This window comes from Bos javanicus, chromosome 19 (genome assembly GCF_032452875.1).
Source record: "Bos javanicus breed banteng chromosome 19, ARS-OSU_banteng_1.0, whole genome shotgun sequence".
NCBI lineage: Eukaryota > Metazoa > Chordata > Mammalia > Artiodactyla > Bovidae > Bos > Bos javanicus.
Window position 1 is genome coordinate 56,003,256 of NC_083886.1, and position 15,536 is coordinate 56,018,791.

Consider the following 15,536-nt stretch of genomic DNA (forward strand, 5'->3'; position numbering starts at 1 on the left):
CGAACGTGTGGCTCTGGGGCTGCTTCCTGGAGACAGACATGGGGCCCTGTCTTTCGGGACAGCAGTTCAGCCCTGCCCCACGTGACCGAAAATTGCTTCCATCTGTCTGCGGGTCTGGGAGCCATTCTGCCCTGGACCGGGCCAGCCCCCCGCCCCACCCCCACATCTCCCTCCATCTTTCACCCCCTCCCGAGCAGCACAGGGTGGGGGCGGGGTTGGGGGTGGGGAGTGCCCCCTGAACCACCCCCTACTCCTCTCCAAGGGCTCCAGGAGCAGCAGAGAGAGGCTCCAGCCGGCCCCTCCACAGGCACCAACATCTGCAGAAACCAAAGCGAAACCCCCTGCCCACCAGGACCCTGTTAGAGAAATAATCAGAGAAACGTGACAAGCGCCATCCTTCCCGCTGAGAGAAGGGCCTGGCCTTCTGCACAGGTGAGGGTCCATCTCCCCGAGGCCCCTCCTCTGGGAGGCTCCATGGTGGGCAATCCCCACTCTGTCTGCCTGGATGGCCAGCAGACACGGGACCCTCCAGCTACGCCCACCCTGATAGGAGGCTTTGGGGTCTGCCTTCAGGACCCCATGGGGGAGTGTAGAGGCGTCCAGCAGCCAGCCGGCCCAGAGATGCTCTCTGTGAAACTCGGGGTTTCTGTGACTCTTGCAGCCTCGAGGACTCTAGCCAGCTAGATGGGACAGTGGAGACAGGCGACTCCAGCACCGTCCAGTGAGGCAGCCATGTGTGCCACTTCCTAGAAATTGTGGTGGAATTTACAGAACACAAAATGTACCATCTTAACCAATTTTAAGCACGCAGCTTGGGAGTGTTAAGTCCATTCACGTTCTGTACCCAAGCTCCTAACTCATCCTGCAAAACTGAAACCGTGCCCGTTAAGCATGAACCCCGACTCCATTCTGTTTTCTGTCTCCATGAATTTAGCTACTGTGCACCCCAGGTCAACAGAGTCACGCAGTATTCATCCTTTCGTGACAGGCTTGTTTCACCAAGGAGAATGCCCTCAAGGTCAGTCCACACTCTAGCAGGTGTCAGGATGTCCCTCCTTTTGAAGGCTGAGTGATACTCCAGTGTGTGGCTGGAGCATGTTTTTAATTCATTCATCAATGGACACTTGGATTACTTCTGTATTTTAGCTAGTGAACAGAGCTGCTGGGATCATGGGTACACAACTCTCTCAAGACCCTGCTTTCAAAGCTTTCCGAAACATTTTTGACCCGGTGGGAATGCTGAGTCAAATGGTAGTCATATTTTTAACTTTCTTCAGAACCACCAACTGTTTTCACAAACATGACATTTGAGCACTTAAAATGCAGCTAGTCTAACGGAGGAACTCAGTTTTTTATTTAATTTTAATTCATTTCAATGTAAAGAATGATACACGCCATGGGGGCTTCCCCGGCAGCCCAGTAGTTAAGATTCTGCCCTTCAAATGCAGGGAGTGAGGGTCTGATCCCTGGTCAGGGAACTAAGATCCCATATCCCACAAAGCATGGACAAGAAATTTTAAAAAAATTTTTAATTAAAAACAAAAAAAAGAATGACACATGGCAAGTGGCAACTATCCTGGACAGCACATAACTCTTGTCTAACCTACTCATTTTACAAATGGGGTGTGATTTTTTTTTTTTTCCTGAAATGCACTGGAAGCGGTCTAGCCAACCGGAGACCGTCAATGAATCTAGTCCTGCGACTTCACATTCACTCTCGTGATAGCGGATTAACATACGTGTCCCCCCAGCAGGCCATGAGCTCCAGTGAGGATGGCAGTGACGTGTGTGGATCCCCAGTGAGCCTCCAGGGCCCTACAGGGAGGGGACACTCAACCAAACTGAGTGAATGGGGTCTTGGGGGAGACCCTCGAGGCGGGGGACAGGGAGGAGGGGCTCTGCTGCCCGAGCTGCCCACAGACCCTCCACAACAACGGTCAGACTCCACACCTGCCTTCTCCTGACCCATCCCCACCCCCAAGACCTGTGTCCAGACCACCTCCTCCAGTGACTTCTGCCTATGGCTCACTCTCTTCCCTGTTAGCTCGGTTGTTGTTTCATACCCAGACTTTATCAAGTGCTATTAATAGGAAAAAGGAAGCTCTTAACAGAAAAACAAGAAGTTTCACATTTACATCCAAGGTGACTTTCACTGCAGCCTCTGCATGCAAACAGAGAAAGAGGGAGCTGCCCTCTTTAAAAGCGGGAGACGCATGTTCAGGGAAGTCAAGTGACTTACCAAGGTCACACGGCACCACCAGCTGCTGCTCTCCACTGCTCCTACTTGGGAATCCCTGGAAAAGGGGATGGAGGGGGCGGCACAGACTGCCATAGCCTCTCCTTCCCGGAGTCACGCTCTGAGGGGTGCCAGGTTTGCTGGGGTGTGTGTGGCGGGGGGTGACCCCTGGGACAGCCTTGTTTTTGCTCCACTGGGTCAGCCACTCTCTCAGGCCCAGGGCGACATCCCTGCCCACCATAGTGCCACCTTCCTCTGGGAAAAGACAGCCCAAGTGACCAACTGGGTGGGGGTGACCTTACACGCTGGTTTACACCCTCCCTCCATCCTGATCACTTGCTTTACTGCAGTAAAACAGACGCAAGTTACAACCTCAATCCCTTTAACCATGTTAAATGTTCATGTTAGCGTCCTTAATTACATTTACGATGGCATGCAACCATCACCACTACCTACCTCCAAACGCTTTTATCATCCTGGTCGGAAGCTCTGAGCCCATTAAACACTAACTCCCCGTCCCCCAACCCTGTAGGCTCTGTTCTGTCTCTGTGAATCTGGCTCCACTAGGAACCTCATATAAGTGGGAACATTCATAAGTATTTGTCCTTTTGTGTCGGGCTTCTTTCACAAGCATCATGTCCTTGAGGCTCCCCCCTGCTCCAGCATGTGTCACATTCCATTCCTTTTCATGTCTGAATAATACTTCATTGTTCATCCATTCATCCATCAGTGGACACGTACGAGGTTTCCACCTTTGATTATGACAAATAATGCTGCTATGAACACGGGTGGACACGTGTCTGTTACAGTCCTTGCTTTCAAGTTTTCTAGTATCCAGCCTAATTATCAATATTAATAGAACCCAGTTGGTGCTCAGAAAGGCCACGGTTTGGACAAGTAGGTAACATGGTCACCTTGTCAAAGCGAGGGGCAGTGCCCCCTGCAGACTTTGTGGCTGGGAACCAGGGCCTCGGATTCTCACTCTGGCTCCACGTGGCCCTCTGCGAGTCTCTCCACCCTGCTCTTCACTCCCTGATCTGACTTTGCAAGATCTTCAAACCCAAGGTTGTAGCTCAATCAGCGGCACCCCCACCTCCTAGGCCAGGGCGTGGCACAAAGCAGTGATTCAAGAAACATCTGAAAGGCCGTCCACCCATGGATGAAAAGCCAAAGACAATGCGGTAACTCTACATAACGGATGATGAGCCATTAAAAGGTTGTCCACCCATGGATGAGAGGACAGACAGTGCAGGAAATCCACACGATGGACGATGAGCCATTCAAAGCACTTATGTCCTAGATGAATGGATATGAAGATGTGGTGTACGCAGATGGTGGAATATTACCCAGTCATAAAAAACGAATGGAATAACAGCATGTGCACCTCCACGGATGGACCTAGAGATTATCAAACGCAGTAGTCAGTCAGCCGAGAAAGACAAATATCGCAGGATATCACTTATATGTGGAATCTAAAAAATAATACATTGACCTTATTTACAAAACAGAAACAGATTCTCAGACAAAGAAAAAAATACCAAAGGAAGAAGAGGGGGAAGCAAACTAGGACTTTGGGATTGGCAGATAAAAATTACTTTAAATAAAACAGATAACAAGGTCTTACTGTATAGCACAAGAAAATATATCCAATATATTGGAATAAACTAAAATGGAAAACAATCTGAAAATTAATGTATAAATGTAAAGAATATGTGTGTGTATATATATATATATATACGTGGAACTGAATCACTTTGTTGTACATCAGAAACTAACCTGACATTGTAAATCAATCGTGTGTATGCACGCTAAGTTGCTTTCAGTCATGTCTGACTCTTTGCAAACCTACGGACTAAAGCCCACAAGGTTACCCTGTCCATGGGCTTCTCTAGGCAAGAGTACTGGAGTGGGTTGCCATGCCCTTCTCCAGGGAAATCTTCCTGACCTGGGAATAGAACCTGGGTGTCCTGCATTGCTGGTGAATTCTTTATCCCAGAGCCACTGGGGAGGACCCATAAATCAACAGTACTCAAAAAAAAAAAAATTAGCATTGACATACATACTACCATGAGGAAAAGAGCTAGTGGGAAGCTGCTATAAAGCACAGGGAGCTCAGCTCAGAGCTCTGTGATGACCTAGAGGGGTGGGATGGGGGTAGGGGAGGGAGGCTCAAGAGGGAGGGGATATATGTATCCATATGGCTGATTCACCTTGTTGTACAGCAGAAACCAACACAACATTGTTAATCAACCATACTCCAATTTTAAAAATTTTTAAAAAGTACTGATGTCCCGACACGCTGTGTAACAGATGAACCTTGAAAACAGCATGCTCAGTGAAGAAGCCAGATGTAAAAGGCCACACGTGGTACGAGTCCATTGAAATGAAATGTCCAGAAGAGGCAAATCCATTAGGACAGAGAGCAGACGGGGCAGCTGGGGCTGGGCCATCACACCTATGGGATTCCTTTTGGGGGACAAGTAAGACCCTGATGCTGGGAAAGACTGACGGCAAAAGGAGAAGGGGGTGGCAGAGGATGAAATGGTTAGACAGCATCACCGACTCAATGGGCATGACTGTGAGCAAACTCTGGGAGAGAGGGGAGGACAGAGGAGCCTGGCATGCTGCAGTCCGTGGGGTCAGAGAGGACACGACTTAGCGACTGAACAACAACATTTTCTGAAACTAGATACAACATTGAGAATACGCCCCACTGATGCACACGCTAAATGAGTGAATTGTACAGGGTGGGGATTCTGTCTCAATGAGCTGCTATACAAAGAGAGGAAAGTCGCTGCTGGTAGAGATGGACTGAAAAGAACCCACTGTGCCCAGGAGTGCCCACCAGCCAGCTGTACAGCTTGTGGACAGCTGAGGCCAGGATGCCCCTACTCAGGCCTAAGGTTCCTGTGCCCACCCCACCCCCCAGGCTGTCCAGCTGCACAAGCAGCCCTGTCATCTCCCAGCGAGGACGTTCAGACCAGCAGGAGGAAACCTGGCAGTGTCTCTCTGCAGGCCTCCAATTTGAGCCCAGGCCTGCAACCCTGGTGGGCGAGCCCCTGCCCCCTCCTTCACCACAGGGGCCTGTAGGTCCGCCTTTTCTCACGAACTGATGGGGAGGGGGTTGCTCTTAAACTGGGGAGGAAGGGGTTCCATCCTCTTCCATCCACATGCCTTCACAGGGGGCTCTAGGTCGCAGCCCTGAGCCAGCGCCAACTTCAGGCTTCTGCTCCAAGGGACAAATTCTTCCCCCTTACCCTGGGGTCTGTGTATCTCGGTCTGTGGCTGGCTGGGACTGGGACAGTGGGACGCACATCTGGCTGGGATGCAGCCACCAGAGAGGAGCCCGCAGAGGGTTTATACTTCATTGCAGCCCTGGGCGATCATGGGCGGGGCCCAGCAGGCTTGCAACACCCAAGGGTCACTCTTCGCCACCGCCCCTCCCTGTCTGTCTTGCTGCCCTTCCTGCAGCTCAGAAACATCCCTGAAGATTCCACTCTCTCCGAGCATCAACCTCTGCTGTGTGACATTGCTCCCAGCCAGAGGGGCACCTGTGTCACAGCCAGGGACAGAACCCAGGACCAAGCTCTCGGGGTAAAGCCGACTCAATGCCCCTTATCTCCCCCGATCCTCCCCAGGGACATTGGCACCATCATCCCCACCGGCCTTGCTCAATCACCGCCCACAGTGGCTGAGCAGAAAGCAAGGCTGACCCATCTATGGAAACCCACGAGACCACCCAACAGGAGCCAGCATCACCAGGTAGATCCAGGCAGACCCACGCAGAAGCTTGATGTTGGGGTCATAGGGACCTGTCCACCACATATTCTTCCTGCAGTAAATGCGCCCCACCACCCGCCCTTGATGAAGCCTTCCTTCCCCTCTCCCAGCCTCGTCCAGGTGCTTCTCACAGTCATAGCCTCCTGCCTTCACTATGCACACATGTGCACCTTGGAGATGTAACTGTCCTAGAAAAGATGCCAAAGAAATGGAAGATGCCAAAGAGCTGGAAGAATCACACTCTCTGACTTTAGACAATATTATTGATACAAAGCCACAGTCATCAGAACAGTATGGTACTGGCATAAAAACAGACACGCAGATGAACGGAACAGATCATAAAGCCCAGATATAAATCCACACACTTATGGTCAATTAATCTACAACAAAGAAGGCAAGAATATACAACAGGGTAAAGACAGTCTGTTCAATAAGTGGTGCTGGGAACACTGGACAGCTACATATAGAATAATGAAATTAGAACATTTTCTTATGTCATATACAAAAACAACTCAAAATAGATTAAAGACCTAAAAGACCAGGAACCATAAAACTCCTAGAGGAAAACATGGGCAGAACACTCTTGGATATAAATCATAGCAATATTTTTTGGATTTGGCTCCTAAAGGAAACAAAGCAAAGGCAAACAAATGAGACCTAATTAAACTTTAAAACTGTTTCACAGGAAAGGAAATGATCAATAAAATGAAAAGATAATGCACTGTGTGGGAGAAAATATTTGCAAATGATATGACATACAAGGACAGGGAGACCTAGCGTGCCGCAGTCCATGGGGTTGCAAAGAATCAGGCATGACTGAGCGACCGAACAACAAGTGATGTATAAGGGATTAATATCCAACATATATAAACAGCTCATACTGTTCAACAATCTGATTAAAAAATGGGCAGAAGAACTGAACAGAAATGTTTCCAAAGAGGAGATGCAGATGGCCAACAGGCAGAGGAATAGATGCTCAACATCACTAATTATCGGGGAAATGCAAGTCAAAATCACAAGGCTATAGCACCTCACACGTGTCAGAATGGCTATCCGCTAAAGGAATACCACAAACGCTGGCGAGGGTGTGCAGAAAAGGGAATCCTTACACACCGTTCATGGGAATGTAAATTGGTGTAGCCAGTGTAGAAAACGGTATGGAGGTTTCTTGAAAAATTAAAAATAGAACTATCCTATGACCCAGCAACTCTACTTCTGATATATATCTGAAAAAGCCAAAAACACTAACTTGAAAAGATGCATATACCCTACTGTCCACAGCAGCATTATTTGCAATTGTTGAGTTGTGGAAGCAACCTAAGTATCCATCAACAGATGAACGAATAAAGAAGATGTGGTACTCATACACACACACAAGAATATTACTCAACCATAAAAAAAAAAAGAGAAATTTTGCCATTGGCAGCAACACAGGTGGGCTTGGAGGGCATCACGCTAAGTGAAATAAGTCACATAAAGAAAGACACACACTGTATGAGATCACTAACATGCGGAACCTAAAAAATACAGCAAACTAGTGAATACAACAAAAAAGAAGCAGAGTCACAGATAAACCAGCAGTTACCAGTGGGTAGAGGGAAGCGTGCAGGGGCAGTAAAGGGGTGGGGGGATTAACAGGTACAAACTGTTATGTATAAAATAAGCCAGAAGAATATACGGCACAATATAGGTAATATAGCCAATATTTTCTAATAACTATAAATGGAGTATAATCTTTAAAAAGTGTGAATCACTATATTATACACTTACAACACATAATACTGTCCATCACCTATACTTCAGTGATAAAACATGGTTATAAACAATTAACAGTAGAAAAAGATCCTGGGGTCCCAGTGGACCAAGACCGTAACAATGATACATTCAACGAACATTTACTGAGCACGTATTACATAGTAACAAAAAGAAGACACTGTATAGGCTTGAGGTCAGTCTGAATGAAAACTATGGTGCCACACAGGAAGAAGAAGTTTATTTATTCAAATGTTCATCAGCCAAAACTTCCAGGCAGATTCATGGTAATCCCTTACAAGTAAGGAACCCAATCTGGCACAGGATTCTCGTGTTGCGCATCACAAACCTCTTTTAGGAGCTGTTAAAAAATAGGGAGTCTCTCCCTAAAATAAGCACACATGAAGACAGGCAATAAATTGTGAATAAATTTGGACAATCTGTGGGGTTCATCAAAGAACCCCGTAGCTTTCTTCATGAAACTAACTTGGTCTAACGAGAACTTGGAATTTAATCATTTTATTTCTGAATTGAACTTCTCAACGTACAAAGATATTGTGGGTTCCATGGTCAGAAAAGGGTGAGGAAGAGTTTTTAAAAAAATGATCAGGGAATCCTATGGTGGTCCAGTGGTTAGGACTCAAGAGCTTCCACTGCAGGGACCCTGGGTTTGATCCCTGGTTGGGGAACTAGATCCCCTACGAGGCACAGCCAAAAAATGAGAAAAAAAGAAAAAGATGAAAAATAACAATAAAAAAAATCAGGGTAGGGGGACTTCCCTGGTGGTACAGTGGATAAGAATTCACCTGCCAATGCAGGGGACACAAGTTCGATCCCTGGTCCGGGAAGATCCCACATGCTGCAGAGCAACTAAGCTTGCACGCCTGCAGCTACTGAGCCTGTGCTCCGCAACAAGAGAAACTGCTGCAACGAGAAGCCCTTGCACCCACCGCAACTGGAGAACAGCCCCCGCTTGCCACAACTAAAGAAAGTCTGAGTTCAGCAGCCAAAACTGCGACCCCAGGGGCTGCAGCCCGCCAGGCTCCTCTGTCCATGGGGATTCTCCAGGCAAGAACACCGGAGTGGGTAGCCTATCCCTTCTCCAGGGGATCTTCCCCAACCCAGGGGGCGAACTGGGGTCTTCTGCATTGCAGGCGGATTCTTTACCAGCTGAGCTACCAGGGAAGCCCAAAAGAAATAAATAAATTAAAAAAAAAAATTTTTTTTTTGATGATCAAAGGCAGGAAAAGAGGAAAAGGGCAGAGGCTATGAAGCTGGTCTCCATCCCTGAGCCCAAGGAGAAAGCTGTGAGGGATGGGCAGGGACATAAGGGCTGTCATTCCCTGCGGGGCTTTGAAACAGAATCTTTTCCCATTTACCAGATTCCGTTTTTCCTCGTGTCCCCGTGAACCTACCCCAGCCACTACAAACTCCCCATAAATGTCACAGGGGAACTTCCTGTTCCCTTCTAAAGATGGAAACACTGAATACAAATGACTGAATTTTGCAAATTTGTGCAGGCAGGGAATCAAGGCATGCATTTTTAAAGCGTACACGGCTCATCTAATTCAATAAGTAGTTCCAAATCGAATTACACTTCACACTTTGTACAGGGCAGAAAGTGTCTCCCCAAAGCCTGATGAGGAACCAGGAGGCCAGAAATCTGAGAGCCTGCCCTCTGGCCTGAAAGCCGGCTTAGAGACCCAGCACAAAGGCGAAGGCCTCTCTGAAGAAAGACGGGAGTTTGCAAACGCCAGGAGTTGCATCTCTCTCCCCATTGGATCTTTCCCAAGAGGAGACTCAAAACAAGGTCGCAGCTTTAGGGTTTCTGTGCAGGGACAGATTGGGTGGAAAGACTTCCCACGACCCCGCGCCCTTTGCAAGACCTGGGAGGGGACAGGGTAGGAACAGCCCCTGCTCCCACCCGACTCTATTCATTCAGGGGCCCAGGGCGCCCCAAAGTCCGGCGGGGGGTGATTCCCCGCTTCTACTGCCCGCCCTTGTCTCTTGCCAAACCCTTTAAAGCAAACGTCTTCCCTTTTGTCCAGGAAAGAATCTCAAGAACCTCTTCGCTTCTGCCAACACGGTTTCAATTGGCGTCGGTCGGTGGAGCCAGATTTGGACGGCATCCAACGCTCAGCCCACACCCCCCACCCCCTTCTGGAAGAGGCCCCCTCTGTTCTTTCATTTCCAGCCTGCCTCCCGCCCCGCTCCTCCAGCAGAGTTCCTCACCCGGGTTCAGCAGCCTATTGAGACATCAATCTTTGGTCAGAGCAGGCTCCAACCTGCACCACGTCCTAGGCGCTCTCCTAAAACGCGGTCTGCAGAACTGAGTGCCGCCGAATCCGCGAGGCGGAGGAGGCCAGGGATGAGGCCTCCGACTTCCTGTGTCAAGGGATTTATCTTTCATTCTGTGTTCCGCCGCCCACACTCGCCTCGAAGACTCAGGGAATGTGCCCCCGAGCCGCCTCCCACCCCAGGGAACCTTCCAGCAGGATAGACCCTGCCCCAAGGCAAACCCGGAATCCAGCCCGCCCACCACGTCCAAGCGGTCAGCCACAGAGAGATTCCGTTAGTTCTTGGCAAGTGCTCGCAAAGTTAAAGAGAGAAAGAGAAGACCTTCCCCCACAGATGGGTGGAAAGTGGCCATTTGTCACGGGGTGGAGTCCCCTGGGCCCCCTCTCCTATCAGCAGGACTGTCAGCAGACGCACACCAGAGCTCCGTGCTGGGGAGGCTGGGGGCGCCCACTCCAGCAACTGATGAGATCATGTAAAATAACAAAAACTAGACAGGGTCCTCTGGGGTGCAAGAGAGCGGCCCCCTGCCAGGAGCTAAGTAGGAAAAGAGCTCCCCCGCCCCAGAGATACCAAGCAATTCTCCAGTCAGATCATCTGCTCAGGCTCCGAGGTGCTGCCTAATGAGGTCTCCTCCCCCACCCGCCAAAGGACCCCCTACCCACCCTGATCCCTTCAGAGAGGCGGGAGCTGAAGGCATGGCCAGGGAGGGAGCCAAGCAGGGAGGGGCAAGTTCCTAGGCCAGGAGCGGAAGCCTGACCAATGACCCCGTAAGGAAGGAGGCCCCCTCATACCACTAGTTGGAGGGACCGGGAAGGTTGTGGGGAAGGCGGGAGGGTCAGCAGCTCTGGACAGCCTTGAACCATGTCACCGTCCGCCGGCAGCTCCAGCTCCGGGCTGATGTGAGTCGAGGCAGCTGGCATCACATCCCCCCCTCCCCACCTCCAGCTTCTTCCTGCTCGGGAGGTCAGGGGGTCAGGAAGCAGTGTGCGCAGAGCCTGGGAACCCACGCGGCCCCTCACACGGCTCGCTCCATGTCCACTCAGCAGAGAGCCTGCCTAGACTGTGCCCACCTGCCCACGGGGTTGCCCGGAGCCCTGCCTGCTGGAAAGGCACTCCTGCTCCCCACCCCATGCAGTGCTTAGCCTCTGCTCTCCCAAGGGAGCCCCTGGGCAGAGGGGATAAGCCGGGGCATGTCTGTGACATCTTGGGCCACACCATGAGCCACAAGGTCAAATGCTCCCTGAAGTGAGATGGGGATGGTGAGCTCAGGTATGTACACGCACTGGTCAACCACAGGCTCACCCCAGAAAAAAGCAGTGTGTGGACAGCATGCCTCACCCCCTCGGAACACATGTGCAACACCCATGGAACACTGCCCACAGGAGATGCTGGCCACGGGCAGGGTGCACAGACACCCCTGAGCCCCGTGTGGGTCGGACACTAGGCAGAGTCCCACTTCCTGCGCCTCCTGCACGCTGGCGCTGTGCATGATACGAAGCTTGGGTGCACCACTGGATCGGGAGCTCTGACCAGATGGAGCCCTTTGCAGGGGTCACCCCCCACCCCAACTTCTCCTCTGCTGCTCCTCCTCTGTCTCTGGGGTCTCCACTGCCTCACTGGCTCCTCCTCTGCCTGTAGAACCAGTCTGGTCCCAACTGGACACTCTTCCCAGTGATCCTGCCCATCCTCTGAGCATCAGATGCCAACCTCTGTTCAGAATCATACACCAGTGCCAATCATGACTCAGCAGAGATGGCCCACTGTGCCAGGCCCCCTGCCCAGAGCCGGGTATCCTCGGCCCCTGCCCTAGTGAAGCCTGGATGCCTCCCACTAAACATGCCGCCAACTGAGCTCTGGACCCACCCGTGCCACCCGCCCCCATGAGCAACGGCATCTCCACCCATCCAGTTACTACAGCTGGAAACCCAGGGGCCAGCCTTGGTCCCTCCTTCCATTGGCCCACGTCCAGTCATCCACCCCAAATCCTATCAATCTGAATCCAACACATCTGAAGGCAGTCGCCTGGCCTCCCACCTCCATGGCTCCCACAAGCCAAGCCATCCCCATTAAGTCTCCCACCCACCACCCCACCGCAGGGTCCATCCTTCTCAAGGCACCAGGAAGGCCTGTTTAAAACAAATTAATCGCATTGCTCCCCTGGCTTGAAAGCCTGACTGGGTCCCCCTGCACCTGGTATAACACAAGATCCCTGAGGCCCCAGAATCCTGCAGCTGGGACCCTGTTCCATCCCAGACTCCCTGTGTGACCCTGAGCAAGTAACTTAACCTCTCAATGCCTCAGGTTTCTGATGGGTAATATGAGATAATACCTGCCTTGTAAGAGTTCTGTGAGGACCAAACGACATATTTACAAAGCACAGACTAGAGCCTGGCATGGCCGAGGCACAGAGCATGTGTCAGTAAAATAGAAGCCCGTGCCCGGCTCTCCCGTTTTGACATGTGCACCATCTCCCTGGCTCCTTTCCTCTCCTCAAACAAGGCTCCCCAGGGAGGTCCTCCCTTGGCTCTGCTCCGGGGGACTCCCGGTGTCCCATGGTTCTCCTCCTGAGTGCCCCTGCTCACAGCCTGCAATTGCAAGGTCTGCCTCCTCTGCTCACACATCCCACAGCCTGGTACGTAAGATGTCGAATGAGTGAATAAAAGGACAGTTCGCTGCTTCCCGCCCTCCTCTCTTCCCAGAGCATTGCGGGGCCGCTGCTCCCAGGTCGGTGCAGGCAGCCCCTCCGCGGGGCTCCCGCGGTGCTGGCCTGCATCCTTTCCCACGGGCTTCCCGGGCTTCCCTCCGCTCAGCCTTCCGCGTGTGCCAGCATGTGAACGAGAGGTGAACGATTTCTGGTTTCCATCCCCCTTCTGGAACCACAAAGCATCTTGCGAAAGGATGGATGCACTTCCTGGGACAGCTCCTGCCCATTCAGGAAATTCTGTTCAGGAAACCGTCAGTGAGGGCATGGGGATGCCCACAGGGGAGAGGAGACTGGGCGGCCCCTAATCCCTACCCCCTTCCTCGTGCGTGTGCCCTAAGCTGCTTCAGTCGTGTTCAACTCTTTGCCACCCTATGGACTGGGGCCTGCCAGGCTCCTCTGTCCATGGGATTCTCCAGACAAGAATACTGGAGTGGGTTGCCATGCCCTCCTCCAGGGGATCTTCCTGACCCAGGGATCGAACCCGTGTCTCTTACGTCTCCTGCCTTAGCAGGTGGGCTCTTTACCACTAGTACCACCCAGGAAGCCCACACGCCTCCCCACCTACCCCTAACTGGGGCCTCAGGGCACGTGAGGTCTCCTCTCCCTGAAGCTTGGGCAGAGCAGGCAGGGGTGCTGGAGGGGGTGGGCATGGGGAGCGGGGCCCTCAGGTCTGAACACCTGGGCCCACCCGGGGCTCTGTCTGAACCCTGAAACCTCACCCACACCGCTCTCCACACTGCAGCTGACCTGGCCAGTGCCACGGAGAGGAGTGGGTCCCCTACGTGCAGTGGCCGGGCCACCAGGCACTAGGCATCCATTAATTTGCTGTCCAGCAGTTAAAGGTGACATAGCAGCAGCCTAAACTTAAGAGTGATTGGGTCAGCTGGCAAAGTATTAATCGCGACACCAGCAGGGCCTCTGCAGAAGGCCCCTAGAGCACTCAGTCCTGGCCCCCAGGAGCTTGCCAAGAACACAAGAAGCCGGGCCGGGCCATCAGAGGAGGGCTGACCGCCATCCGGGCTGGCCTGCGCACAGCACTTTACAGTTTACAGAGCGCTCAGACTTGCTTTATCGTATCCGATCCTCGCCTTCACATCCTTCCTTAGACTCTACGTTTCCTGCCGTAATTAGCTGACACTTTTGAAATCAGACCAAAATAACAACAGCTATAGTAACAACACATTCTCCTACAAGTTGAGATGAAAGATAAAGGAAGGGGCTCGCCGGTCCCCAGGGCCTCCCCCACTTCCTGGGACCCAGCAGACCCCCCAACCCATCATCCCCTACACCCTCTGCACGCGGTGGAGACCTACTGTGGACCGAGACTGTCCGGCGTCCTCCAACCGATCAATTTGTGCCTCTGAAGGAGCTTCGCCTCAGTCAGCACAGGACCTGGAGGCGCCTCCAGCCCCCGAGGGTGGGAGCCTGTCCCCTCCCAGGTCTCCCCAACCCGCGCTGTGGGAAGGAGCCACATTCATATGGTAATTTCTGCCTGTGAACTGCCGAGGAGCAGAGGCCCCCTACAGCTGCCCGGAGGGCGGGGAGGACCGGGAGGAGGGAGGAAGCTGGACCGCCCCGCCGCCTTCCCGGGACCGCGCGCCAGTGGGCCCTCCCCAGCGCGCTCCCGGGCGCCACGCTCAGAGTGGACCCAGCAGGCGCCCAGACGTGCGCACGGGTGAGCCTTTGCTGGATGCACTTGTGTGGTGGCTTAAAAAGACAAGCAACGCGCATTCGTTCCGCAGCTTAACTTTCTGCCTGTGATGCACACAGCCGTCCAGAAAGGGTGTACCTTGTTGCTCCTGCAGATTCTGGGGGGGACAGCAGTCACCCTCACACCCTCCCTGGACCCCAGAGGCCGACCTCCCCTAAGTCCTGCATTTCACCCTCCCAGGAAGGAAACACCTCCCCCCTGGCCAGGAATGGAGACGGGGGTGCATCCTCGCCCCCACCTTCCCACTGGGGGAGGGTACTCCAACCCCGCCCACTCCTTCCACCCACTTCCTCTTTCGCTGCCTCTACCTCACTGTCACATGCCCCCCTGTCTCCCCTGGAGAGGACACACAAGCCTTCCTTCTCCCCTTCCTGCCTTGTCCCGGGCCCTGTGCAGGCCAAGGAAACCAGAAGTCAGTGGCAGGACCCAACAGGTTCCTCTGCTCCTTGATCCCACCCCCAACTCCTCCCTGCATTAATTCCTCATTGATTCATCCTGTTCCACAAAGCTTGGCCCTGGACTCACAGTGAAACCAAAGAACCCCCAGCCAACTGCACCGAGACACAGATTCAAGACTTGACACACAGTGCTCACAGCCACTGGGAGTGGAGCTCAAGAGACCAACAGTGCTCCCCTAACTGGGTGCTGGTGAGCCAAGTGCTCCCAACTGACTGTGCAGGTCCCCAAGAGAAACGAAAACACAGGTGCCCACCCAAACCCGGACCCCAGTGTTCACTGCAGCACGATTCATATGAGTTACGAAGTGGACACAGCCCGAATAAATGCCCATCAACCCATGAATGGATAAACACCACGTGATGCAATTGTTAGAGTGGAATACTGTGCAGCCATAAACAGGGATGGAGTGTGGACACATTACATACGGACGAACCCTGAAAACATTACACGGGCTGAAAGACGCCAGATACAAAAAGCCACCCACTAAAAAAAGAAAGCCATTCACGACATGATTCTACCGATAGAAGTTACTAGGATAGGCAAATTCACAGACAGCAGGCAGATTCGTGGCTGCCAAGCGCTGAAAATGACCAGTA

The 15,536-nt window shown here is 52.3% G+C and overlaps 1 protein-coding gene and 1 long non-coding RNA gene across 12 annotated transcripts in view; one reads left to right on the forward strand and one right to left on the reverse strand.

Moving 5' to 3' along the window:
- The window catches only part of SEPTIN9 (septin 9), a 179,409-nt gene that overhangs the window by 14,678 nt on the left and 149,195 nt on the right, over positions 1 to 15,536 (reverse strand). Inside the window, exon 1 of one of the 11 annotated variants that reach the window (XM_061392714.1) lies at positions 14,560 to 14,605. The exons of 9 other annotated variants lie outside the window; for them this stretch is intronic. The gene's annotated coding sequence lies outside the window, so the exon portion shown is untranslated. Of the gene's footprint in view, positions 1 to 14,083; positions 14,201 to 14,559; positions 14,606 to 15,536 lie in introns of those variants that run through there. One more of the 11 variants, XM_061392716.1, reaches the window with a different exon arrangement.
- LOC133232821 (uncharacterized) overlaps positions 1 to 15,536 on the forward strand; it is a 307,249-nt gene that overhangs the window by 11,271 nt on the left and 280,442 nt on the right. The gene's annotated exons all lie outside the window — the stretch shown is intronic.